A 27,324-nucleotide genomic window follows, 5' to 3' on the forward strand; every position below is an offset into this window, starting at 1 on the left:
ACAGGAATTTAGGTTGGCTTACAAAACAGACACAGTCGAAGAACCTGAAATGTAATAGTAGAAGGTCTATAGATAATTGCCCCCAGAAGAGCTAGCTGTAATGAAGACAGCATGATTGAAAACAAAGTTGTGATAACTAATGAAGAAATGAGAACAGCACTTGTGGATCAACATTTGTTTTCTGAGTGTGGGGAAGAGAGTTCTTTAGATATTGATTTTAGAGACTTTTCTTTCTACCTTTCCAATCTTTCCTTGTCAGTCTGAGGCACGCCCGAGGTCTTGAAGGAACTAGTGTTGTTGTAGCAGAAATATAAAGAGAAAAACAAATTATTTTCAGTAGTCATTTTAATTCCCACAGTAGGCTTCCAAGAATCAAAAGGGAAGTCTTGAAGGAGAATGTTTTTTCATGGAAGCAATTACAAAGAGAATAGAACTGTGTTTTTTTCTCTGCAGTATCCAGTGAGTGCTCTTGTTGGGAGGAATAGATACCATGCACTTGGAAAAGGTCCCTAGTCAAACAGGGACGTTCTGCCCTGTGGAACCCGGAAGAGGCTGGACAAACGCTACCTCACAATCCTTCAATACAAAGGAACCATACCACTTTCTCCAAAACCCCCTGGGTGAAGGTTTTGTTTCTATAGCTTCCAGTATGTCATCTGTCTGTGACCCATTCTGCAGAAATATCTCTGATTGTGCCACTGGAGATTTGACTCAAGAGAACACCACCCTTGCCAACAGCCAGAATGTAAGATGAGGTCTTTGGAGGTATAAGGAGTGATGTGGGATAAAAAACCTTAGCACAAGAGCTAAGGGAAGTTAGTCCTGCACCAGTACTGACCTGGGATGAATTTGGTGCTTCAATTTGGGGCACACACAAGCACATCACAGTGATATTCAAAAAGACATTGAATATTTCCACATAACAATATATCCATTTACATTGCATTCTCTTCTTAAAAATCACTTTTGCATGTGGTGTGGACAGTGAAATAGAGGTTTATAAGAAGAGGCAGAAGACATTTCAACAAATTATTTCATATTCCCTATTTGTGCACCACAGTTCACCAGAGGCCTTTCTATAATAAGTTAAATCAGTGCAGTTCAGGTATCTTTCCCCCAGGCTGTCAGTTTCAATAAAAAGTTATTGCTCAGATAGTAGATGCACATCTGACTTTCTTGGAGGGCCTGTAAAAACTTTGTTTGGTAGAGTTGGGTTGGGTGGGGCCTGAGCATTAAGAGTTCCAGTAAGCAGTGCTGCTGCTGCTGCTGTCTCTCATTTTGAGAATTGCCTAATTGAGGGATTTAGACATTTGACTATTAAGTATAGCCTTGAAACTTTGTCTCAAATATCAACGGCCTCACTTGAGTTGGCATTCTGTAAGGATTGGAGATAAATAGACACATATAAGTACTTCTTCTGGGTCAGCAACATTGTACATGTGTTTTGCACATGAACATACTTAATAGATTTTTACAAAACCCTTCTCAAATAGGTACTATTATTAGCCTCATTTGGTAGATTAGGAGGCACAGAGAAATTAAATGACTTGCCTAAGCTTGCATACCTGCAGGGTGGCAGAGCTAGGATTTGAAGCCAGGCCATTCAATTGCTATGATATACTGCAGACTACTGATGTCTCTGAGCAGTGCCTACACTGCGGATATTTTATCTGAGTATCTCAGATGTATAGAATGCAGATGGCGAATTGGCCTTTTGCTATGATAATTGCTTTAGTACTTTGGGAAAGGGATTATATTAGTGAATAATCAAACCTCTTCATGGAGATGGAACCCAGACCTGTAGGCAGTGCTAAACCTTCCTCAGGAAAAGATGCTGATTGTGGCTAAGTTGGAATTAATTTCCAAGACCATGTACCACTTTGGGGACTTAAACCCTTCATGGCTTCCCATCACATGAAGATTATCATCCCAACCCTCCTAAAGTCTACAAGGGCTTTCTAATTTGGCTTCCCTAAGGTGCTGCATGTGTTCCCCTTGGCACTATCCTAATTGTTCATCTACAAAACTGTTCCATTCTCTGGTCCCTGCTCCACTTCAGTGTCAGCTGACTTTACCTGAGACTTCCAGCAGAGGGCGCTGACAGGAGAGGTGGGAAGAGAAATGCTGGAGCTTTTAGCCCCACCCTCTTTGACCTTTTTCCTATTGCTTTTATGCCTTTTCTATTGAACAAGTCTACCATGTGCCAGTTTCTGCTGGGTTTCCCTGACCTGGGGTTTGGTAAACTCTCCGTCCTCCATCATCCTCCCCGGTCTGAGGAGTCTTCTAATTTTTGGATTTCCTCACTGTCTTATTTGAGTTCATAGTCTTCTACAACCCATACACTCAATTCCATGTGTTAATTTCCTTTCTTTTAAATACATTAAGTAGTTTTTTTTTTCCTCATTGGACCATGACTGATAGATTTCATTTATTTGTTCTGACAACAGTGAACAGTTTTCTGGTCCTTAAATGTAGTTGGGTTCCTGGCCCAGGACATTTGTACTGGCTGTTCCCTCTGTGAATGGTCTCCCAAATTTTCTTATGATTTACTCTCACAGGCCATTCCAGTTTGAGTACAGATATCACCTCCTCAGGCAGATTATCTAATATTCTGTTTAGTCTTCCTTTAATCACATATTTCTGATTAATTTTTCTCATAGTACTCATTGTCTGAAGTGAACTTGCCTATTTATGTGTTTCTCTTTTGTTGATGTAAACTCCATAGTACAGGGATCTTATTCACTATCTTGATTGAATGTATTGAGCAGAATAACATCTGGAACCTAAAAAAAAAATTCCTGATAGACAGATTGACTATCTGAGTAACCATGTGTTTGAATGAATTAATGCAGCTTCAGAGATAGGACCTTGGGGTGATGCAGAAGTAATCCTTTGAATTGAAATTTTGATCAATTGGTAATGACTGCAGGGAATACAAAAAAAAAAAGATATTGAAGATATACTTTAACAGGTCTTTATCTGAACCTTAACAGAGTTTTGATATGGTACTTGGGGCTGGCTCATCTGGGAACGTCATTATCCCTGTAGGCATTCTCACTAGCTTACAGTAAATGTACCTTTAGGTGACTTAGTGACCTGAATTTTTTTTTAACAATGTTCATCTAAAATGATGGAGAATGTCTGCTTATCTCAAAATAATGTTTTCACTTTTACATATTGAATATTATACTGCTCTTTCTGACAGTAATTGGTTGTCAAGTTTCAACTATTTTTTAAAGCAACTCATGAGACATGAGGAAGGGTAAAATTCATCTTCCTAGTTCTGCTGAAGCAGAAAATGTGCATGCTGTTGGCTCAAAAGCAACATGCTTAGGGAAGAAAATCGAGAAAATGCATAAATTCCTAAAGAGAAAATCCACTCAGTGAAAACTGCTCCTGGTGATGTAGTACAAAACCTTCTAGAATCATTTCATGCATACTTATGTATTATTTTCACAAAACTATTACTGCAAATTACCTATAAATTGGTTTTTCTCAATAAAAATATTGTTGTGGCTCCAGGGTAGAGCACTTGTCTAGCACATGTGAGGCACTGGGTTCAATCCTCAGCAATACATAAAAATAAATAAATAAAATAAATGTATTGTGTCCATCTACAATTAAAAAAATTTTAAAAATATTGTGTACATTTCTTTTTAAAATTTTTTTTAGTTGTAGATGGACACAATTTATTTATTTATTTATTTCTATGTGGTGCTGAGGATCAAACCCAGTGCCTCACATGTGCGAGGCAGGCACTGTACCACTGAGCTACAGCCCCTTCCCTTGTGCACATTTCTTTATGCACGCTGTTCTTCAATGATAGTTACTCTTCAAGCGCAGTATTTTAAAAACTCTACCATTTTCTCCCATAATGATATATGTAATAATGGATTTATTCTTTTCCTATTGTGGATTTATTTTTAGTTTGAACACAATATTTAGATATGTAATGAACATTCTTTTAGCTATGTTTGCACACATGTGTGCTTATGTCTTTGAAATATGTTAGTTGTGGAGCAAAGGCAATGTTTTCTCCTTCATTGATAATTTTTTCAATTTCCATTAAGTTGTGCTTTCTTTGTGAAAATAATACAGATATTTTTTCAAAAATCAGTTTTAATATTCTAAGCCTTTTCTTTAAAATCATTCATTAGCTTTGTTTAATTTTATTTCTCAATTAATTGAATATATCTCTTCAGGTTATTGAGGAATGGCAAATAAATGGGTGATAAAATTCATATGTTCTTATAAATGCAATTTTTATTGCCTTTATATATGGGACAATGGTTATGTTTTCCTTGCAGAACTATGTAAAGATTGCCTCATATTTCTTTAACTATTTCTGAGGAAGCCCTGACCCAACCTGAATTTTGATTACTTATAGGTTATAGACATAAATACATAGACCTAGTTATACCACTCCTTGGTGTTCATCTTAAAGAATTAAAGTCAGCATACTATAGTGATGCATGCATACCTGTGTTTATAGCAGCACAATCACAACAGCCAAATTAAAGAACCAGCTTAGGTGTCTGTCAACAGATGAATGGATAAATAAAATAATAAATGCATTATATATACCATATGTATGAATATATATACACACATAAAATAGAGTTTTATTCAGCCGTAAAGAAGAATAAAATCATGCCATTTGCAGGAAAACTGATGGAACTTGACAGCATTATCTTAAACAATATGAGCCAAACTCAGAAAGTCAAGGATCAAATGTTTTCTTTCATAAGTAGAAACGAGAGAGGGAAAAGAGTTGGAGAAAAGCTCATGAAAATAGAAGGGAGGCCAACATATTAGAGAGAAAGGGAATCCGGAGTTGGAGGGAGGAAAGGGAATAGGAAGTACTAGGGAATGAAATCAATCCAATTTGCATGTATAAATATATAACAATCAATTTCATTATTATATATAATTTTAATACACAAATAAAATATATATAGACATACAGACATAGATGTAGATGAGATATATGCAGATATTTATATGCACATGGATATAAATGTATGGTTTTGTCTGGAGGCTTTGAATAGTTTTTAAAAATTCTGAAAAATATATTATCAGATACTTTTAAGTGTAGATTTATTTTCATTAACTTTGCCTACAGGATAGTTAACTCTTAAAACTACAGAAATCTTTTTTAATTTTGGGGAAAATTCTTATCATTGCTTCTTATTTTGGCCCTTTCCATGAAAAATAATTTTTTGTTGTATTTTTTCCTTTGTCCACATCTTTCATCTCCGCTCCCTTTGTGTTTTATGACATATGTCAAATTAGATCTCAACATTCTATTTCAGTTTTTTCAAGACATCATTTTTTAATCTTTATTCCCTGCAATGTAGATTATTTTGGTGGGGAGGGCAGGGTACCAGGGATTAAATTTAGGGACACTCAACCACTGAGCAACATCCCCAGCCCAATTTTTGTGTTTTATTTAGAGGCAGGGTCTTGTGCCTCACTGTTGTTGAGGCTGGCTTTGAACTCACCATCCTCCTGTCTCAGCTTCCTGGAAGCTGGGATTATAGGTGTGGGGCACTGCACCTGGCGCAATGTGGATTTTAATTTTCATAAAGTTTTAGTTTCTCTATAATTTGTCATTATCTTATTCTCTTTTTTCATCTTGAACTATTCCTTTTTTATTTTAGTATGGTTTCTTCTTATACCTTTCTATTTCTGTTTCAGAGAAGCCTTGTCAAATTTAATTTGATGAAAATACCAAAATCTTAAAATTTTCTTCTTGGCTTAGTACCTTATGATTTTCCACCAAAGTGCTTTTCCTCTGAATCTTCAGGATACTCTTCCTTTATTTATTCTCCATTGGAACAAGGATAATGAATTTTTGTCTTTTTGCTTTTTTTGACTTGTGTACTAGTCCATTTCACTACATTTAATCAGAGGCCAAAATGTAGACAAGTCCAAGTCCAATCAACAATTTTGGGTAAAATTCTATTTTTCCAGTTTTATCCTGTTTCCTTTCTGTGCAAAGATGATTCTTGGATAGTCTGAACCACTGGAATAGATGAAACACTGTGTAATATTACTGAGACTCTTCCTGTATTTACCCTAATGTTTGACATTTTACACTTGGCGTCCATGATGATTTTGGACTTGCTGCACTTAAATGGACCTGATAAAGATCGCTAGAGGAAAGAGCTCTTCTCTCTCTGCTCATACAAAGCAAAGCTTATGTGGAAGAGGAAGCAACCCTGTTCCAGTCAACAAATGGCACACAGTGGGAGAGGTTAAGAAATGCTCACCTGTTTTGCCCCAGGTCACCTATATTTCAGGAGGAAAAACTGGACATGGTATGAAGTAAAGTCTGCATTTATTTTTATCCACCAGAATCTATCTGCCTTATCATTACAAGTGATTTCTGACAATTTCTGTTTTTAGGGTGTACATTCAGCAACACTATACAAATGTTTTACCATGCCTCTGCAATATGCCAGTGTTGCAATTTACAACGATGATTAAAAGAGAAATAGTTCTTTCCTTCATGCAGCTTAAAGCCTCCTCCATTCCTCAATCTTAATTTTATGAGGGTTTTTCCCCTTCTTTTTTCTGTTCTTTGGGTCTTTAAATGGGAGACTGACCTCAGTGAATTCCATTCCTGTGTGGCTAGTGATGGAAGGGCATGAAGAACACTGTTACTTAAATACTAATTTGAACAGGAAATCACTTTTCACACAATCTGCATTGTTTTAAACCCTTGGTTTTGCCATTACAAATGTGGATTCTAATGTAACAATGTACAGAAATAATGATGTGCAATTAAGTATGATGGGTGTTTAATAAAGACCCTGTGTTGATTTCCTATTGTCTCTGTAATATATTATCCAAAATTAAGTGGCTTATATTAGCATGAATATACTACATTGCATTTCTGGAGGTCAGAAGTTCATACTCAGTTTCACTGGGGTAAAATCAAGGTGTTGACAGAGCTAGATTTTTTTTTCTGGAGACTCTAGAGGAGAATTCAGTTCCTCTCCTATTCCAGCCTTTAGAAGTTGCCTGCATCCCTTCACTCCCGACTCTTTCCTTCCTCTCATATAACTCCTTCTCTTGTCACATCACCTTTTTCTGACTCCAAGCCTCTTGCTCTCACTTGGTAATGACCCTGGCGATTATATTGAACCCACTGGATAATGCAGGATAATCTTCTTGTGTTGAGATCCTTAACTTAATTATATCAGCTAAATCCCTTTTGACATATAAAGTAACACATTTGTATGTTCCATGGATTTGGATATGCATCTCTGAAGGAGGCCATTTTTCAGCCCCTTTGTCTTACTTTTCTAGGTAAAATCATGAATGGAATATCATCTACTGTGATTTTTACCAACATCTCAATGTTGCTGGTATGCATGTATTGGTTACCCACTGCTGCATAACAAATTAACCCAAACTTAGCTGCTTACAACATTTATCATCTTGTGATTTCCGTAAATCAGAAATCTGGTCACAGGTTAGCATTTTTCCTTGGGCTCACAGTCTTTCATAAGGTTTTGGTAAAGGTTTCATCTAAGGCAGCACTCTCATTTGAAGCCTAAACCTCAGAGGGGATCTATTTTTAAGCTCAGTTATTAGGTTGTTGATGAACTTCAGTCCTTGACTTGGTGGTCCTTTCCACAGGGATACCTCAAAGCATGGCAACAGGGTTCTCCGAGATGTGCAAACCAAGAGATTAAGGAGAAAATGCTCAGGATAAAAGTCAAAGTGCTTTTCCAACCTAACTTTCAAAATTATAACACACCATCTTGCAAGTTTTGCTCTTAGAAGTCAGTCAATATGTGCACTCCACATTCAAAGAGAATGGATAATGCATGCAGATCAGGGAGTAGGGATCACTGGGGGCCATGGTAGAGGCTGCCTTTCACAGACATGGTAGCATCTTGAACTGCATGGATTAACGATGTTAAAATTGCACAAATCTTTTTATTCCTCTATTTATACCCTAACATTTTACAATTTGAGATGTTAAATAACATAGAATATTTTAAAATATGTTTTAATGGAAAAATTTTGAATTGTCTATGAAATCGTGACATTCATTTGTGAAGAACAGGAACAATGCAATCATTATGGATTTTCCAGCTATTTTAACAGTGATATAAAATTGTTATTATTTTATAACAAAGACTGGATATAAAAATACTAAAATTAAAATCATTATCCTAAATTATAACGCTCTGGTTGATATGTTTAGGTAATAGGTAAGTAAAAGTCAAACAGTAAGAAGGAGTATGTTTTGCAACTTAAACAGCAATTATGAAAAATGTCCTGTCTAAATGAAATACACTTGCAATTTCATCTCACAGTTGAGAGAACTTTTTGATTACTTTAATGCATGACACCTAATTCTCCCATCTCTTAATATTTCTCTCTTTTTTTCAAAAACCTCGGGAATTATTTTTTATCATTACAGTCATGTTTAGGAAGTAAGGAGGGAAGAAGAAAAGGGGTAATTTCCAGCACATAGGTCTCAGAATCCAGAAAAAGGGAATGTGAAGTAACAATAACAACAACAGTCTCCATGGTTGCAACATAATCTTTAGCTATCTGAAATTTTCTCTCTTTTACACACATTGAGATTATTTTTTTTGATCTTCACACTAATTTTTATCTCTTACTTTTATAACTTTTCAAAAGTTGTGGCTATGAGATTATATAATATACACTATAATTCATAAGAAAAATGCATAATTATAAACACCTAAACACTACCCAAGATAAGAAGTAAACTTTTGCTCATACTCCCAGGTATGAGCAAACCTCATAATATCATGTACCCTCTATGTCTTACTAAAACAATGCTGTTCTAAATTTCAAGGTAATTGATTTTTTTTCTTCTTTTTTCGTTTGGCACTTTATTCAAGATATATCCCAAAATAGTTTAGTTTTGCCTATTGTTTTTTTTTTTTTAACCTTCATGTAATGGACATATATAGTGTTAAGTCAGATTTTGCATCTCTATGCCCAGCATACCCTACCAGAACAATTTAGAGAAAGGAAAGTTTATTTGAGTCTGTTTCAGAGGTCTCAGACCATAAATTGTGGACTCCATTGCTCCAGGTCCAAGGTGAGGCAGCACATCAAGGGGGAAACCTCAGTGGAGTAAATCTGCTCATCTCATGACTGGATCAGGAAGGAGAGATGGAGGGATAAAGAGAGAAAGAGAGAGGAGAGGGACATTCTTAGTGACCACTTTCTTCAGTCCCACCTTACCTGCCTACAGGTACCACCCAGTCAGTGCATTCAAACTAGAAGGGACTGATTAGGTCTCAGCTCTCACAGTCCAATCATTTTTCTTCAGAACATTCTTGCATTGATACAGAAGCTTTGGGGGGAATACCTCATACCCAAACCACTATATATAGTATATAGATTCATTTTGGTCATGATTCCTTTGCTCAACATGCCATTTATAAACTCATGCATATTCTTGTGTGTAGTTGTATAGCATTTTGTCTTTATCCATGGGGTTTACTTCCAGAATCCCCCTCAGATACCAAAAGCCATGGATGCTCAAGTCTCTCATACAAAATGGCATAGTATTTACATATAACCTATGTAATCCTCTCCTTTACTTTAAAATCATCTCTAGATTATGTATGATACTTAATATGATGCAAATGCTGTATGAATAGCTGTCATAATGCATTGCTTAGGGACTAATGATAAGGGGGAAAATTATGTGCATGTTTAATACAGATGCAACGTTTTTCTCAAACATTTTCCATCCAGGTTTGATTTCATCCATAGATGCAGAACTTATAGATGTAGAGGGCTGGATGTATTTTGTTTCTATTTTTTTCTGTATAAGAATAAGATACATTTCTTAAGTTTCTTCTACACTGAGACATTTAGGAACTTTTCAGATATTGTATTATTGTGCAAAATGCTGCTAAGAACTAAGTGTTTCTCTAGGACAAAGACCTCGATGCAGAAGTGCTGTATCAAAGGGTCTGCATTTCTTAACTTCACTGGATAGAATCAAGCTGTTTCTCAAGTGTTTCTCAGTGTAAGCCCTTCAAGACTCAGATCATCTGAGATTTGATCATCCCAGTCCTATTCTGTACCACTGTAGTATTGCCCAACATTTCTCTTTGGTAATATGCCTTGTTTTAATCTTGCACAAGAGTCCTTTAAAATTCAGACTCATCTCAGAGTAGAAACAGATTTTTTAAAAAAATATAAATTCCTTTTATTTTTTTTCACTTGTAATTATGAAATCAGGATGATTCCACTCTGAAATTTTCTTTCCATGCTTCCATAGATTAATCTAAGGCATACTGTTCATTGGCTGTCATGAACTTTTAAATAAATGAAGACTACCTCCCATGCCCCACTGTTTCTCCTTTATCGACACATTCTTCCATGTTGGCAGGTTCAAGTTCATAGACATGAGACTGAGCAGTTACTCAGAGGGCCTGCCCACCTACTTTAAGACTATCCAATTAAATTTGTCAATTACTCTGTTATTATTATTTTGAAGTTCCTAGTTTTGAACAAGAATTCACATATTTTCATTTGTATTAGACTCTGAAATTATGTAACTAGTCCTGATACTGATCTGCATTCAACGAAGGAGGTCACTTATCTGCTGTCTTTATTTCCTAAAGCATCAGTTTGAATCAAGGCAGTTTCGGACATTTTTAGAAGTTTTTCAATGAACAATGCTTCCTTTGATGTTAACTCTGTTTGACAACTTACTCCACCTCAAAGATTTTGATCCAATTTCATTTTCTAAGTAAATTTCCTTTACAGAAATTAAAATTTCTTCCCTCATAACACATCTATTACAAAAATACTGAAAAATATAAAATAATTCTGTCATTCATGATAAATAGCTTTAATATTTTATTAGATTTTATAATGATCAAGCTTTTAACATAATTATGATTATGCAGCATCTACCAAATTATATACAGTGATATTTTAAATAGTATTATATTATAAATATACATATATTCATTTTTAAAAGGGAATCCAGCAAAACATAAAGAAAATATTTTAAAAGTTGAAAAAAAAATCCCTAAGAATATTTGACTCAGTAATAATGACTAATAACTTGGAAATCTTTCCTAGAGTCTTTATTTTGTGGTTTCTTAGTCTATAAAATTATACCACATAACTGGTCTATATGGAAGTAAATACTCACATATAATAATTCAAAAAGAGTATGAAAGTGGCTTCACAATGGGTTACACTGCTCCATAGAAATCTTGCCCTTAAATAACCATGTTCTACTCCTGTCATCTTTGTTCCCTTTCTTAAGCCAACTCACATTTTGAGCACATCATGATCATACTGGCATCTAGTGGGTAGAGGCCAGGGATGCTGCTCGATGTACTACATTGCATAGGACAATCCTCTCCTCCACCCACAACAAAGACTACCCAATTGAAATGTTAATAGTGCTAAAGCAGAACGACTCTGACTTAATATTTTTCTGGACTCACAACCACATATAATCAGGAGGGAGAGAGAAATGGCAAATGTAATTATTGAGAACAAGGCATAGCCTGTTATTTACAGGTGATGTGATTGTATACTAGTCAACCCAAGGAACTCATATAAAATGCCCTTGATTGATGGTAGCATAGAATAAGAATTCTTATTGAAAATAGCCAGAAAAGTAATGTGCATTACAACTTGTAATATTTTGAGGTGTCAGCTGCAAACCAGATGTGTTCAAATAATGAAAAATATTTATTTTTATAAAATTATATTTTGCAATAATCTTATTTTTTAATCAAATATATTTTTAGTCAACAAATGTGGTTTGAAATTAAAGTTTTGTGCAGGAGTATGATCTGGTGATGCAACTGAAATGACAGGAAAATATCCTAAAGTAATTACCTAGATTAAGGAGCTAGCTGGCATAGAAATCAGCCTAGTATTGTCTTCATTAAGGAAGTCCTGGTTTAAAAAATGTCACCTCACCCTATCAGTTCCTTTAAACATACAGTAAAATTTTTTAAGTTCCATAAAGGCCAGTGTATGTGCTGTGATAATGTTGTCTTTATTCAGTTAACCATGAAGTTGATCATCAACACTGGGTATTGCATACTACTGTTATCAAGGGGGTTATCAAGAGGGAAATTTCTCTTGAGAGTGTTTGAGCTATGGAAAATTTTCTGTGTTTTGGGTCCAATATTTTAAAGATACAAAGTTGATAGTCTGTCCACCTTTTCCATCATATCTTCTATATTGTTAATCATTTTAATACACCCATGCAATAAAATAATGCAATATGTTTTTTTCAGTGACAGAAAACTACCAAAAAAAAAAAGGGTCAGAGAGATAGCGAGTTTCTGGATAGAGTGCCTGCCTAGTATGATCCCTGGGTTCCATCCCTGATACAAAAAAAAAAAAAAATGAAAGCTAAAAGCTTGAAAAAATAATTTCTCAGATCATTGTGGCATGGTCTATAATGATATAATAACTAACCACAAAGTAGGTTATGATCTAAATATTTCATAGATGCAAAATGTTATTACTGAAAACCTTGTCGATTTGACAGGTTGTTTTGAACTTTATTTTCTATCAAAGAAGACTCATTCTGAAAAACCTATTGGTTTGAATCCATTTTTTAATCAAAGGATAATATAAATTTAATCTTAAAATAAGTTGTTGGAATTTGGTACTGTTGAAACATTGAGAATGATCTTTGAATATACATTCTTGATAGAACTTATTTTCTCATCTCATTTCCATCTTCATAAATACATTTAGGAGAGATTTTTCCCTATCAATGACTTTGATAAGATATGACTAACAATATTTTCAATTATTTCAAGAGAAGATAGCAGGCAAGAAGCAAGTCCATTGGTCACATGAAAACCTTTAGATATGATATATATAGCATTAATTCAAAGCATGTGTACAAATGTTTAATATAAGAAATAGGATAGATTTTAAAAATTTTTTCAAATAGAGACCTAAAAAGAAATATGAATGTACAATGAATATATGAAAAAATGTTCAACATCTCTAAAAATTAAGAGAAAATTAAACTAAAACTACACTGAGATTTAGTCTTACTCCAGTCAGAATGGCACCTATCAAGAATACAAGTAACAATAAATGTTGGTGAGGATGTCCAAAAAAGGTCATACTTACACATTGTTGGTAGAACTGCAAATTGGTGCAGCCACTCCGGAAAGCAGTATAGGGATTCCTCAAAAAAGTTGTAATGGAACTACCATTTGACCCAGTTATCCCATTCCTCAGTACATATCCAAAAGATTTAAAATCAACATATTATAGTGATACAACCACATCAATGTTTATAGCAGCACAATTCACAATAGCTAAGTTATGGAGCCAAGCTAGGTGCCCTTCAACAGGTGAATGGGTAAAGAAATTGTGGTATATATACACAATGGGGTATTATTCTGCCACAAAGAATAATGACTCTATGACATTTGCTGGAAAGTGGATGGATGTGGAGACTATTTTGCTAAGTGAAATAGGTGAATCCAAAAAAAAAAAAAAAATCCAAAGTCAGATGTTTTCTCTGATATGTGGAAGTTATCCCACAATAAGGGGCAGGGGCAGAATACAAGTTTAATGGAGTAAGTAGACAAAGGAGAATGAAGAGAAGTGAGGGGGGATGGAAAAAGGAAGACAGTGGAATGAATCTGACATAACTTTTCTGTATACATATATGAATATACTACAGTGAATCTCATCAGAGTGTATATCCACACAAGAAATTATTTTTAAAAAATATTATGGATAATAAATAAATAAAAGAAATAAAATAATCAGAAAAGAGACAATGTTAATAAAATGATTGTAGTAGTGCTCCTTCAAAATGAGGCAAACCCTGGGCTGGGGCTGGGGCTCAGCTACAGAGCACTTCTCTAGCATACATGAGGCACTGGGCTTGATCCTCAGCACCACATAAAAATAAACAAATAAAATAAAGGCATGCTGTCCATCTACACCTACAAAAAAAAAAGACAAACCCTAATGGTTTTTCATAAGAGTTCTTTTAATGAAAAGATAACTGCTAGAATATTTAAACAATTTCAGAGCACACGGAGAAAGGAATTATCTCAAATCTTATAAGAGTAGGAGAAAACTTAATGAACAAGACAGAATATAAAGTTATGTAAAATAGCTTACACAGTTCCTCTTACATGATTTTGACACATGCTATGACTCAATAATACAAGGATAATTCAATAATAAGAAAAGGATTAATATAAATAACACGATAAATGTGCCACATTAATAGATCAAAGCTGTAAAGAAGCAAGCGCTATAGTACACTCCAAAAAGGCACTGGACAATGTTGAACATCCATTATTGACTTTTAAAAATTAGAAAATAAGAATAAATGAATACATTTTCATAAATATATATTAACAAAGAAATCAGAAGCAGGCACATAAGCTTGTGTAAGTATCTTGAGTCAAGAGGCAGCATCATGCTGAGTGACGGAAGCACTGAAGCTATTCTCGAATAAGCCAGGAAGAAATCGAGATAGTCTATAGCCATTACTGTTTAATGTTGTTTCCAGAAATCCCTCTTGGAGATATTTAAAGCCCTAATATAGATGCTGTTATGGTAATAAACCCCCAAGATATTCATGGTTTTAAGCTATTTGCATTTAAACTGATGTGCAAATGTACTTAAAGGTACAGACCTTAAATAGGGAGATTATCCTGGTTTACACGGTGGGCTCAATCTAATTGTGTGATCTTTTAAAAATACAACAATCAATCCCAAAGACTACAGGTGTGAAATACACTACTGTAGGCTCCAAGATGCTGAATTGCACGTACAAGATCAGATAGGGGTCCCTGGAAGCTGAGAGTAGCCCCCACTTGAATGCCACCAAGGAAACTGAACTATGACCGTGGAGAACTAGATTCTCCTAACAACCTGAGTGAACCAGGAAGTGGACGTTTGCCGGAGCCTCTTGCCAAGAGCCCAGTCACACAATATCATGGCTTTGCCTTTGTGAAGTGCTGAGCAGAGAAACAGACCTGGACCAGCCCATCCAGACTTCTGACTCCCACAACTGTGAGGGTATAAATTTGTTATTTTAAACTGCTAAGAAATCAACTTTGCTGGCACTTTAATCTTGGAGTTCCAGCCTCCAGAACTGAGAGAAAATAAACTCCTGATGTGTGAGCCACCCTGCCTGTGGCCTGTGGTGTTTTGTTGTGGCAGTCTGGCAAGTGAATACAGGCCCTGGTAGACCACCAACAGGTAGCAGAGCTATCAGCAGCCAAATGGCCCTTGTGTCATCTGTGCTAATTGGTTTATACTTAGTATATTTTTGAAATTTAGAAATTTTATCTGTGCGATCAAATTTGTCAGTCTTTTTATCTTATGGCTTCTGAACTTTATGTCTGGCTTAGAAAGACCTCCAGCTCTCTCCCCACACCATCACATGCTCCTTCACTCACTCTAGCATAATTTGTAAGCCTTCAGATGCTAAGTATCCTGCCCCTACCTAACCTTGCTTGACTAAAAAAAAAAAAAAAATCTTTTCAACAAACTTTCTCTTATTCACCAGTTTTCTTGAATACCAATAATGGCCATTGGTACATGGTATGCAGGAAATAAATGTGTCCTTACTAAACACAGTTTGCTCTAAGAGATGTTCCATCTAATTGCCCATCTTGACTTCTGTTATTTTGTGGGTGGAGTGGGGAGACTTATTTCTCCTCTCCAATGTCTGTTACAGGGAAGAAGAAAAACCTCACCATATACATACTTCCACTATAATTTATTATATTAATAAAATGTTTAAAATTTCCTGTTGAGTGGACCGTTCTACCATTCGCATTCCATGTGTCATGTGGCTGATTAAAGCAGAATGGTAGTCTTCGACGCTCTGTCCTATTTAAAGCACTACCCAGGACATTTCTTCCTTATTCCTTATCATTGGCAATTATTTCAGATCTCCACTCTGCTTTTTTGATCATCAGCATTTTATTTTTTTATTTTAAGGTAGCACTCATCTATGGTTCCTTTGGTTCCTTTCCCTGTGGATTTGTGATACTCTCTTTCCTCAGGCAATGGTGTGTGTGGCAGCAGCTAAGAACCAACAGTTCACATCTGTCCAGTTCTATCCAGTGACATCAAGTGGGTCACTTGAAATCGCCACAGTGGAAGTTTTGATACCATAGAAAGTGGCAAAATGCTACAAATAAGAATCTTTTTTTTTTCCCCAAAGAGTTACACTAGCTCAAGGATTCAAACTGCAACGCTAATCAGTTTTGTCCTTGCTGTGGCCTAGCCCTGTCACACTGTCCTCCTAAGAGAGGGAAGGACAAGGAGTCCTGTCATTAAACAATATTTACAAAATCACTCAGAGAAACATGTGGATTACTCATGGAAGACTTCTTTTGAACTGTAGATTATTTCAATCTGATATTCATTTTTTAACATTTTTTGATAAAACAGCTTAAAAAGAATGGGTTTTATTTTAGTAAAATGTAAAATTAAAAATTTTGAACTTAAAATTTTGCACAAGATCATTTTAACAAACTATTAGAAGGATAATATTAAAAATCTTAATATATCAAGTTCATGCTACTGAAAATTATAGAGATGTAAAAGTGTATTCAATTAAGAGGCACACAGTTAAGTGGCATACAATTAAGTGAAAAAAGTTACACAGAAAAATGTGTATCTTATGATTGCATTTATGCACAAAATCTACATATAGATTGAAAAGAAACACTGAGGACCGGATGTAATGATAACGTGCCATTCCTCTATTGGGTGATGGTTATATTGACATGTTCACTCTGTAATAATTATTTGAGCGTTCAAATTAAGATATGCATGCTTTTGCATATGCATGTTATATTTGAATGAAAAAGTTTGCTTAAGCTTGGGCTTTTTGATACACACCATCCCAGCAACTCGAGAGGCTGAGGCAGGAGGATCACAAGTTCAAAGCTAGCTTTAGCAACTTAGGGAGGCCCTGAGCAATTTCGTGAGACCCTGCCTCAAGATAAAAAATTAAAAAGGACTGGGGATGTGACTCAATTGTTAAGCACTCTTGGGTTCCATCCTCAGTACCAAAAAAAAAAAAAGTATTTAATATCTAAAGTAGGTGTATAGATACATGTGTATTTATATTTTCTCAGGAAAAAAACTCTAGGAGAATACACTTATTCATTAATAATGGTTTCCTCTGGGGAGTAGAGTAGTAATTTACATGAGAGTAGAGTGTATTTTGACATATTGCACCTACATGGAGTATAACTTATTCTAATTAGAATCCCATTCTTGTGGTTGTACACGATGTGGAGTTACACTGATCGTGTATTCATATATGAACACAGAAAAGTTATATTCGATTCATTCTACTGTCTTTCCTATTTCTATCCCCCCTCCCTTCCCTTTATTTCCCTTTGTCTAATCCACTGAACTTTCATTCTTCCCTCCCCATCTCTTGTTGTGTGTTAGCATCTGAATATCAGAGAGAACATTCATTCTTTGGTTTTGGGGGGACTGACTTATTTCACTTACGATTAGCATGAGAAAATATTTGAGGATCATAGACAAAAAATAACTGTGTGATACATCCAAGTCTAGTTTTAATGAGGCCTTCAACAGGTTCAAGCTTTTTTTTAGGTTCTTCATAAGCCAAACAGTTTCTTCAGACACCCATCTAGGTTTCAGCCAATCAGGAATATGTTCTCAACCGACTTTAATTTCACCAGAGCTGTTGCATATGGCTATGTAACCACACACAGGTTCTGAAATCAAGCTTTTGCTTCCCACCATCAGCTGAGTGCTGCAGCCATCTCCAGCCAGAAGGGGCGCCATTTTCTAGTTCTCACAAAACCATTATGTGGATTATTGATGGCCTTGATTGAATCGTTCTTTTGGAAAGTAAGACAATTTCTTTTCCATTGGCCATGGGAATACCCTATGAAATAAAAGCCATTTGAGGCTATTACTTATTGCAATGCTGATTATGTTCATCTATAATTTTGACACTTTTAAACATCTTCATAAGTCTTTTACTTACTTAACTCAGCAGACAGCAAAAGCACAAAAATATTCAGAAACATTCTTCCTTACTTCAGCACTATTACTTTATAAAACTTTCCCCACAATTACCTTTTCATCTTTGATGTCTGGATTGGCAATAAGAGACTTAATGTATATCATACTTTTTCCCTCTTCAAGTAAATCAATAATGAATGCACTTTTATTAAACTAGAGCTGGGAGCCTGAAATTTGAATTTTCATTCTGCCTGTGAGCCCTGACTTGAAGCCGGAAGAAATTTTTACTCTCCAAATCCTAGACAATATAGCACTACCCTCTGGCTATTGGGAGCCTTTTGCAAATGACCCTTTGGATCAAATGCTAACATGTGAAGAGAATATCACAAGATTGATATCCACTCCAAACTCAAATTCTTAGGTTCATGAATGTGGCTGGAGGATGCAGGTAGAAGCAGAGAAGCCCTGTGATGTTCTTTACAGGAGTAGCAGATGAAGCTGGAATTATCAAAAATGTGGGGGTGGGAGATTGACAATTACATTGTTCTATTTTCCAGGATCCCTCAGACAAGGAAAGGAATGGCCAAAGTAATTCTCCCTTCTGGGGAGAAGGATGCAAAGCCCTGGTGTTTCCTTAAGATTCAGGAGGCAAACAATATTTCTGGAGGCATAAAGGCAATATAGATCAAGGTAAAGAAGAGCCTTCGATCTGTCAGTCCTGCCATCATCCTCCTGTCTGAAAACACATTTTTGTTTTGTTTTGGGATGTCACAATTCTCAACTCCCTGCATGTGTGACAGCAGAAAATCTGCTCTGGGTGACTGTCAAGGACCAGAAATATGTGTTCTTGTCAGAGAAGGCATGGGCTGCTGTTCTGACATTGGATCTACTGCCTACTGTGCGGGCCTCCCCACCTTCCTCCATCAGGGCAGGGCACTGGGCATTGGCAGGAGCTGTGGTGAGATGGTCCACAGCATCATACTTCAGGTGGGAAGTTTGGAATGTGTGCTGCTGGGAATTCTTTCTCACTTCCATTTCTACCTGAAAGCTGACATTGATCCTGCTGCTAGGCTGGGTGAAGTCTTTAACTCTGCGTGTTCGTTTTGAACTCTGTCCATTCACTCAGGCTTTGCTTTGCTTCTTACTTCGCCGCAGCAAGACTCTTTTCACTCTGTGAACTCAGCCAGGATCAGCTTTGAGTTCATCCCATCTCTCCTGAAATTCAAGCTGCCCACCTCAAAACTTCACTAAGTTTTGAATATTGGTTTGAAACTTTCACTGCAGTATTAAAAGTTCAAAAGTTGAGAGAATGAAAGTGAAGATTTCATAGTCAAGAATGCTAGTTTTTTAGAAACAAAAAACTTGATAAAATACTCATTGTAAGTGTTTGCATATAGTGTTCGTAGAAACTTTTGCTTCCATATATTCTCTAATGTTATCAGGTAGCATTCTGAAAAGATTAAAAAATGAACTCTACAATAATATATTGGGTTTGAAACCTTACTTCTCCCTTTACTTAATTCTGCTCAGTTGAGATTGCCAGTCACTGATCTGAAGAGTTTATTTATAAGTAAAATGAAGTTGTAATACTTACCTTGAAGACTTGTTCTGAGAGCCAAATGAAAGCATGTGTAAAATACCTGGAAACAGCTTATCCTCACTAAATGTTAGTTCTTCTACTTTACTTTCATCCCCAAACAAAATTTTCGCATAAATCCCTTTCTGAATGGAATGAATACGTAATGATCATGAGTGATTATGCATATTTCTGGGTACCTCATCAATCTTTGATATTGTCATTTCCCTTTTATCAGCAAGGTGACCCAACCAAAGTTAGGTTTCAAACATGATTTAAGTTCGTGAGAATCCATTATTTTATCTTTGTTCCTTGATCTAAGTTCAAAAACTTTACTTTGGCATCTGTCCACTGACATGTCTCCAAATGGCTTACTTTAAAATGATCCATGTTTCAATGACTACTCTTTAACAAGAAAAAAACTAAATACTGTATTTAGGAGAAATTTTATTTTTAAAATTGAGTGAAAAGAGTATGGGAGAATAGGTAAAGTAGGGATAAATGTTATATTTATTTGAAATACATATGAAAAACATTAGAATTGTCAGTACGAAATGTAAGCCTAGTAAAACCCAACATTATTATTTTGTTAATAAAATTCACTCTAAATTTTCATTCTAGATCAGCTTTTTAGTTCAAAGTTGATGAAGAAAATAAAATAAAAGCCTAGGAGATCCCTGTATCAAGCACTGTTATAAGTACAGTCAACATTTAAATATATTCAAACACTACCACTTTATTTTTAAAAACAGTGAGGCACGTGGATAAAGCCAAATGCTTTGAGTTTGTTCTTATCATTTGTCTGTTCCATGACATCCAAATTTATCGAGTGAATTCATTTCTCCATACTTAAGACTTCACAATTTATTTCCATTTCCAAATTTATCGAGTGAATTCATTTCTCCATACTTAAGACTTCACAATTTATTTCCATTTCCTTTAGAGGCTATTTTTTTTTTTTGGTATGTCTAATAGCCTTCCATTTTTATATGTCTTTGAAGACAAGAAATTCTATTAAAAAAAGAACTTTTCTGAAAAATAAATGAATGGAAGTAAATTAGGACAGATAGTTCTCAAAAGTGCACAGATTGTCTATCACCGAGACTTGGGGCCTTTGATCAGGTTGGAGAGGCTGGTGAAGGTCAAGGTTTCCATGTTGAAAGTCAAATTTCCTTCCAGATGCTACTGGGAGAGGTCTTCAGCAACCTTTTTTATTTTCTATATCTGAATGTCTCCCTCACCACCAACAAATCTAGAAACTAAATAGAAGCCAGCTACAGGGAGGCCTAACTCATGCTGAAACAACACCTCTAGATGATAGCTGCTCCCTAGAGCTTGGATCAATCAATGATGAATTAGTGAATGAGTGAATGAATACATTTTAAAGAGATTTTATGATCTTACTAAGATTAGAGAGACAAAGTTCTCATTTTTAATGAGAATTGGGTTTTATTTCTGTCTGCTTTTAAGCTCTCTGCTCTTTGATAACATTTATTAATTGTGCTGAGACTCATGAAGAATGTTTGTGAGCTCTGTGTTATGCAATGGCAGTCAGGAGAGTGGATCCGGGTTTTGTGAGGTTAAATTTTACACAATTTTGGAGGCCTTTTCTGAGAAAAAAGAATGTGCATAATACACAAGGGTTTTGTGGAGGACATTTTTACCCCAATTGGGTTAAAATATTTTACTTTTGCAGATGTTATAAAAACTTAACTGTATGCCCATTAAAGCACACTGCTGTGAGTGTTGGCTGATAACTGCCACAACTGACCCCTTATCCATGAATAAAGCTAAAATGGATAAAGCTAAGATGACTTAGAGGATGGGTGTCAGTGACACTCACTCCTCCATGCATTGGAAGCTTCCCTACCGCACGTGGCCTCAAGGAAACCAACTTCTCCCAGGAAGAGTAAGCATTTCTTGAACAAGGTAGAAAATGCAGGATGTCTTATAACCTGGTATCAGAAGTCCTCTAGTGTCCCTTCATCATACTTTGTTGGTCAAGGCAGACATGTGCCCACCCAGATTCAAGAGAATGAAACACAGACGCTACCTTTGTGGTCTTTTGTGCAAAAGACGATAAGGGCCCCGTTAGGAACAAATCATACTGAGGAACAGGCAGGTTGTAGAAAAGCTGTTTACTGTTTTAGTAGGGCCTGGTCTAAATTCTTATCATGTTGCCCTTTGCAAATTTCAGGTCTCTGTGAAATAATACCAGATTTACTGATTCAGCCCTCAAGATGCGAAGTTATTTCATGGTCCTGGAACTGCACTGGGGATGCTGTAAATGAGAATCATTGAGAGATCTGACTCAGCAGCCCATGGACAAAGGTCAAGTTGATTTTCCTGCAAGCAATGTTGAAAGCATAAATTGCTTAATTATTGATGCCTAAGTGCTTCACTCTAGCTAACAATAATATTAGTCTGTTAACAGATTCCTGTAACACAAATATCTACTTCCCTAGAGAAGCAGAAATGGTTGCTGCACTCAAATTTTTATAGCTTGTGATTTTTACTTCATTTAGACTTTCAAGATATATATGCACACAAAATATGTATATATGGGGAGAGGAAGGGAAGGCAAAAAGAGTAAGAGAAAAAAGTATACACATATGCATATGTATATCAAAAGCATTAAATTATTCAAAGTAACATATAAAACAGAAAATAGTTTTTGTGCATAATATAACCATGTCTAATTTTGCTTTTTCTTCTGTAGTAGAAAACATAAGGTAAAATTTGCCATTGTTGACTATATGCATGTTGTACAACTGATCTATAAAAGTGCTGATCTTGAAAAACTGAAACTGAGCGCATTAAATGACTGTCCTTTCCCCCTCCCGGTCAGCTCCTCGCTGGTAACCACTACTCTATTTTCTGCTTCTAAGAGTTTGACTACTTTAGAGACCTCACATAAGTGGAATTATGCAATACACAATTTGTATTTTTAACTGGTTTATTCATTTATAATGTCTTCAAGATTCATTTGTGTTACACATAAAGATTCCTTCTATTTTAAGGTTGGATAATATACTATTTTATGTATATATCACATTTTCTTCCCCACTTCTATGAGGGACATATGTTTTTGCTAATTTTGATGTGATCACAACACTGTAATTTATGTAGTGAAGACGTTCCTATTTTATTGTTTTGTTTCTATTTCTTATTGTATATGTTTAAGGTATCCAGTGAGATGTTTTCATGTACTCATGCATAGTGAAATGATTACCATAGTCAAGCAAATTAACATGTTCATCACCTTCCATAGTTATCTCTTGTAGGTGTGGTAAGAGCACTTACAGTCTCCTCTCAGCAAGTCATCAGCACACAATGTAATCATATTAAATACAGTCTCATGCTCTACACTACAACTCTAGACTCATTTATCTTACGTAACTACAAATTTGTACCCTTTCACCAACTTCTATTATTTCCTCCCACTCCGTGTATCTAATAACGATCATTCTACTCTCTTTGACTTTTATTTCTTTTTATATTTTTTATATGAGTGAAAGCACACAATACTTTTCTTTCCATATCTGGCTTATTTCACTTTTTGTAAAGACTTCCTCATTCATCCATGTTGTTAGGAATGGAAGTCTCTCCCTTTTTAAAAGTTTGAAAATTCTTCAAGTACTATATATTTTATATATACATACATATATGTATATTCATATATCTTCATAATTCATTCATTCATCCATCTATTGTGGGGTCTTAGGTTGTTTCCATATCATGGCCACCACATGAACATTGAGAATTATTCATGGTACTGATATTTATATGACTTAGTGATTTAATTTTCTTTGTGTACATACCCATAAGAGGGATTGCTGGGTTATATGGTAATTCTATTTTTAATTTTTTGAGGAAACTAAATAGTGTTTTCTGTAATGGCTATACCAATGTAAGTTCCCACCAACAGTGTTTCAGAGTTCTTTTCTCCCCAAACACTCACCAAAACTTGTCTTGTTTGATAATTGTTGTCTTAATAGCTTTGAGATGATATCTCACTGTGGTTTTGATTCATATTTCCTTGATGATTAGTGCTACTGAGCTCCTTTCATATACCTTTGGTCCATTTGTATGTCTTCTTTTGAGAAATGTCTGTTTAGATCCCTTGAATTTGCTGATTCTTTCTTCTGCTTGATCATGTCTACATTGAACACCACTAGTATATTTTTCAATTCAGATATTATATTATTCCATTTCAGAATCTCTAGTTGGCTCTTTATTGGAATTTCTGTTTCTTTGTTGATGTTCTCCTTTTGTTCATGTATAGTTTTCTTGATTCATTTCATGTCTGTGTTCTCTTCTTTTAAATATTTTGTTTTTTCTAGTTATACATGACTAATAAATGTATTTTGATATATTATACATACATGGATTATAACTTCCCATTCTTGTAGTTGTAACTGATGTGGAGTTACACTGTTTGTGTATTCAGTTATGAACATAGGAAAGTTACATCTGATTCATTCTACTATTTTCCCATCCTCCCTCCCTTCCCTTCACTCACCTTTGTCTAATCCAATGAACTTCTTCTTCTCCACCACCCCTTACTGTGTATTAGCATCCACATATCAGAGAGAACATTTGGCCTTTGGTTTTGAGGAATCACTTATTTAATTTAGCATGATAGTCTCTACCAGCAAATGCCATGATTTCATTCTTCTTTAAAGCCAAGTAGTATTCCATTGTGTATATAAATCACAGTTTCTTTATTCATTCATCTACTGAATGGCATTTAGGCTATTTCCACAGTTTAGCTCTTGTGAATTGAGCTGCTATAAACACTGAGGTGGCTGCATCACTATACTGTGCTAATTTTAGTCCTTTAGGTATAGACCAAGGAGTGATATAACTAGGTCAAATAGTGGTTCCATTCCAAGTTTTTCTAAGGAATCTCCATACTGCTTTCCAAAGTGGTTGTACCATTTTGCAATCCACCAGCAATGACTCAGTGTACCTTTTCCTCCACATCCTCATCAGCACTTATTGTTGATTTTTTAATAATTGCCATTCTGACTGGAGTGAGAAGAAATTTTAGAATAGTTTTGATTTGCATTTCTTTAATTGCTAGAAACAATAGCCAAAAAATAAAATAAAAGAATCTAACAAGAAATGTGAAAAACCTCTACAAGGAAAACTAGAACACTAAAGAAAGAAATTGAAGAGGACCTTAGAAGATGGAAAGATCTCCCTTGCTATTGGATAGGCAGAATTAATATTGTCAAAATGACCATACCACCAAAAGCATTATACAGATTTAATGCAATTCTAATCAAAATCCCAATGACATTCTTCATAGAAAAAGTAATCATGAAATTTATTCAGAAAAATAAGAAACAGAATAACCAAAGCAATCCTTATCAAGGAGAGTGAAGCATGTGGCATCACTATACCAGAACTTAATCTATACTACAGAGCAATAGTAACAAAAACAGTATGCTATTGGAACCAAAATAGACTTATAGACCAATGGTAAAGAATAGAGGACACAGAGACCAACCCACATTAATACAGTTATCTCATTCTAGACAAAAGCACCAGAAAACATATATTGGAGAAAAGATAGCCTCTTCAACAAATTGTGCCAGGAAAACTGTAAATCCATAGGCATCAAAATGAAATTAAGCCCCTATCTCTCACCATGCACAAAACTCAATTCAAAATACATCAAGGACCTAGAAATTAAACCAGAGACCATGCACCTAATAGGCCTAAATCTTCATCATGTTGGATTAGGCCCTGACTTCCTTGAAGAGACTCCTATAGTGCAAGAAATAAAATCAAGAATCAATAAATGGGATAGATTCAAACTGAAAAGCTTCTTCTCAGGAAAAGAAACAACTAGTGAGGTGAAGAGAGAGCCTATAGAAAGGGAGCAAATTTTTATCACATGCACATCCTATAAAGCACTAATCTCCAGGACATAAAAAGAACACAAAAAAACTTAACACCAAAAAAAAAAAAAAAAAAACCCAATCAATAAATGGGCTAAGGAACTGAACAGACACTTCTCAAATGATGGTATACAATTGATCAACATCTCTAGCAATTAGAGAAATGCAAATCAAAACTATAAGATTTCATCGCATGCCAGTCAGAATGGCAGCTATTAAGTATACAAACAACAATAAGTATTGGTCTACATTGCCAATCGAACTGCAAATTGGCACAACCAATCTGGAAAGCATTATGGAGATTCCTTGGAAAAGTTGGAATGGTGAACCACCATTTGACCCAGCTATCCCACTCTTCAGTTAATACCAGAAAGACTTAAAAACAGCATACTACAGTGATGCAGCCACATCAATGTTTATAGCAGCACAATTCACAATAGCTAAATTGTGGAACCAATCTAGATATCCTTCAATATATAAATGGATTAAAAAAAACTGGTATACATACACAATGGAATATTACTTGGCATTAAAAGAGAATAAAATCATGGCATTTGCAGGTAAGTGGATGGAGTTTGAGAATATCATTCTAAGCTAACTAAGCCAATCCCCAAAAAACAAAGGTCAAACGTTTTCTCTGATAAGTGGATGCCATAATGGGGGTAGGCGGGAGCATGGGAGGAATGGAGGAACTTTAGATATGGCAAAGGGGAGGAAGGGAAAGGAGGGGGCATAGAGGTAGGAAAGATTGTGGAATGAGATGGAAATCGTTACCCCAAGTACATGTATGAAGACACAAATGGTGTGACTGTACTTTGTGTACAACCAGAGAAATGAAAAATTGTGCTCTATATGTGTACTGTGAATTTAAATGCATTTTGTTGTCATGTATAACAAATTAGAATAAGTAAATAAATTTAAAAAGTGCAAGAAGTAAAATCAAGAATCAATAAATGGGATGGATTCAAACTAAAAAGCTTCTTCTCAGCAAAAGAAATAATTAATGAAGTAAAGAGAGAGCCTTCAGAATGGGAGCAAATTTTTACCACATGCACATCAGATATAGCACTTCTCTCCAGGACATATTAAAAACTCAAAAAACTTAAGACACACACACACAAAATCAATCAATAAATGGGCTAAGGAAGTGAACAGACACTTCACAGAAAAAGATACACAGTTGATCAACAAATTTATGACAAAATGTTACTTGTATTCTTGATAATTGCCATTCTGACTGGAGTGAGATAAAAAATCTCAGTGTAGTTTTAATTTGCATTTCTCTAATCACTAAAGATGTTGAACGTTTTTCATATATTTGTTGACCAACTGTATTTCTTCTTCTGTGAAGTGTCAGTTCTCTTCCTTAGCCCATTTATTGATTGGGTTGTTTGGCTTTGGGTGTTTTGAGTTCTTTATATATACTGGAGTTTAATACTGTGAGGTGCAGGTAGTCAAGAATTTCTCCCATTTTGTAGGTTCTCTCTTCGTGTTCTTGATTGTGTAGCACATTACGCTTATTTAATATGGTTATTTTGAATTCCTTGTCAGGTAATTAATTCATGGGTCTCCATTTCTTTAGAGTTCATTTCTGGAAGTTTGTTTTCTTCTTTGATTGGGCCATATTTCCCCATTTTGTGTCTGTGTGTGTGTGTGCATATATGCTTCAACCATTTTTTAATTGTAATTTGTGGAGTTGAAAAATTACTTCCTCTCCCAGTTTTATGAGCTGGATTTGTACAGGATCGGTACTGACATAACATCCTGGGGACCCCTCAATCCTTTTATGGGGATGTGTTTTCTAGGCTTCTGCATGCAATTTCTTATTTAAGG

This window comes from Marmota monax, unplaced genomic scaffold, assembly GCF_021218885.2.
Source record: "Marmota monax isolate L192 unplaced genomic scaffold, Marmota_monax_Labrador192_F-V1.1 WCK01_AAM20220418_F8-fsc00077, whole genome shotgun sequence".
Lineage (NCBI taxonomy): Eukaryota > Metazoa > Chordata > Mammalia > Rodentia > Sciuridae > Marmota > Marmota monax.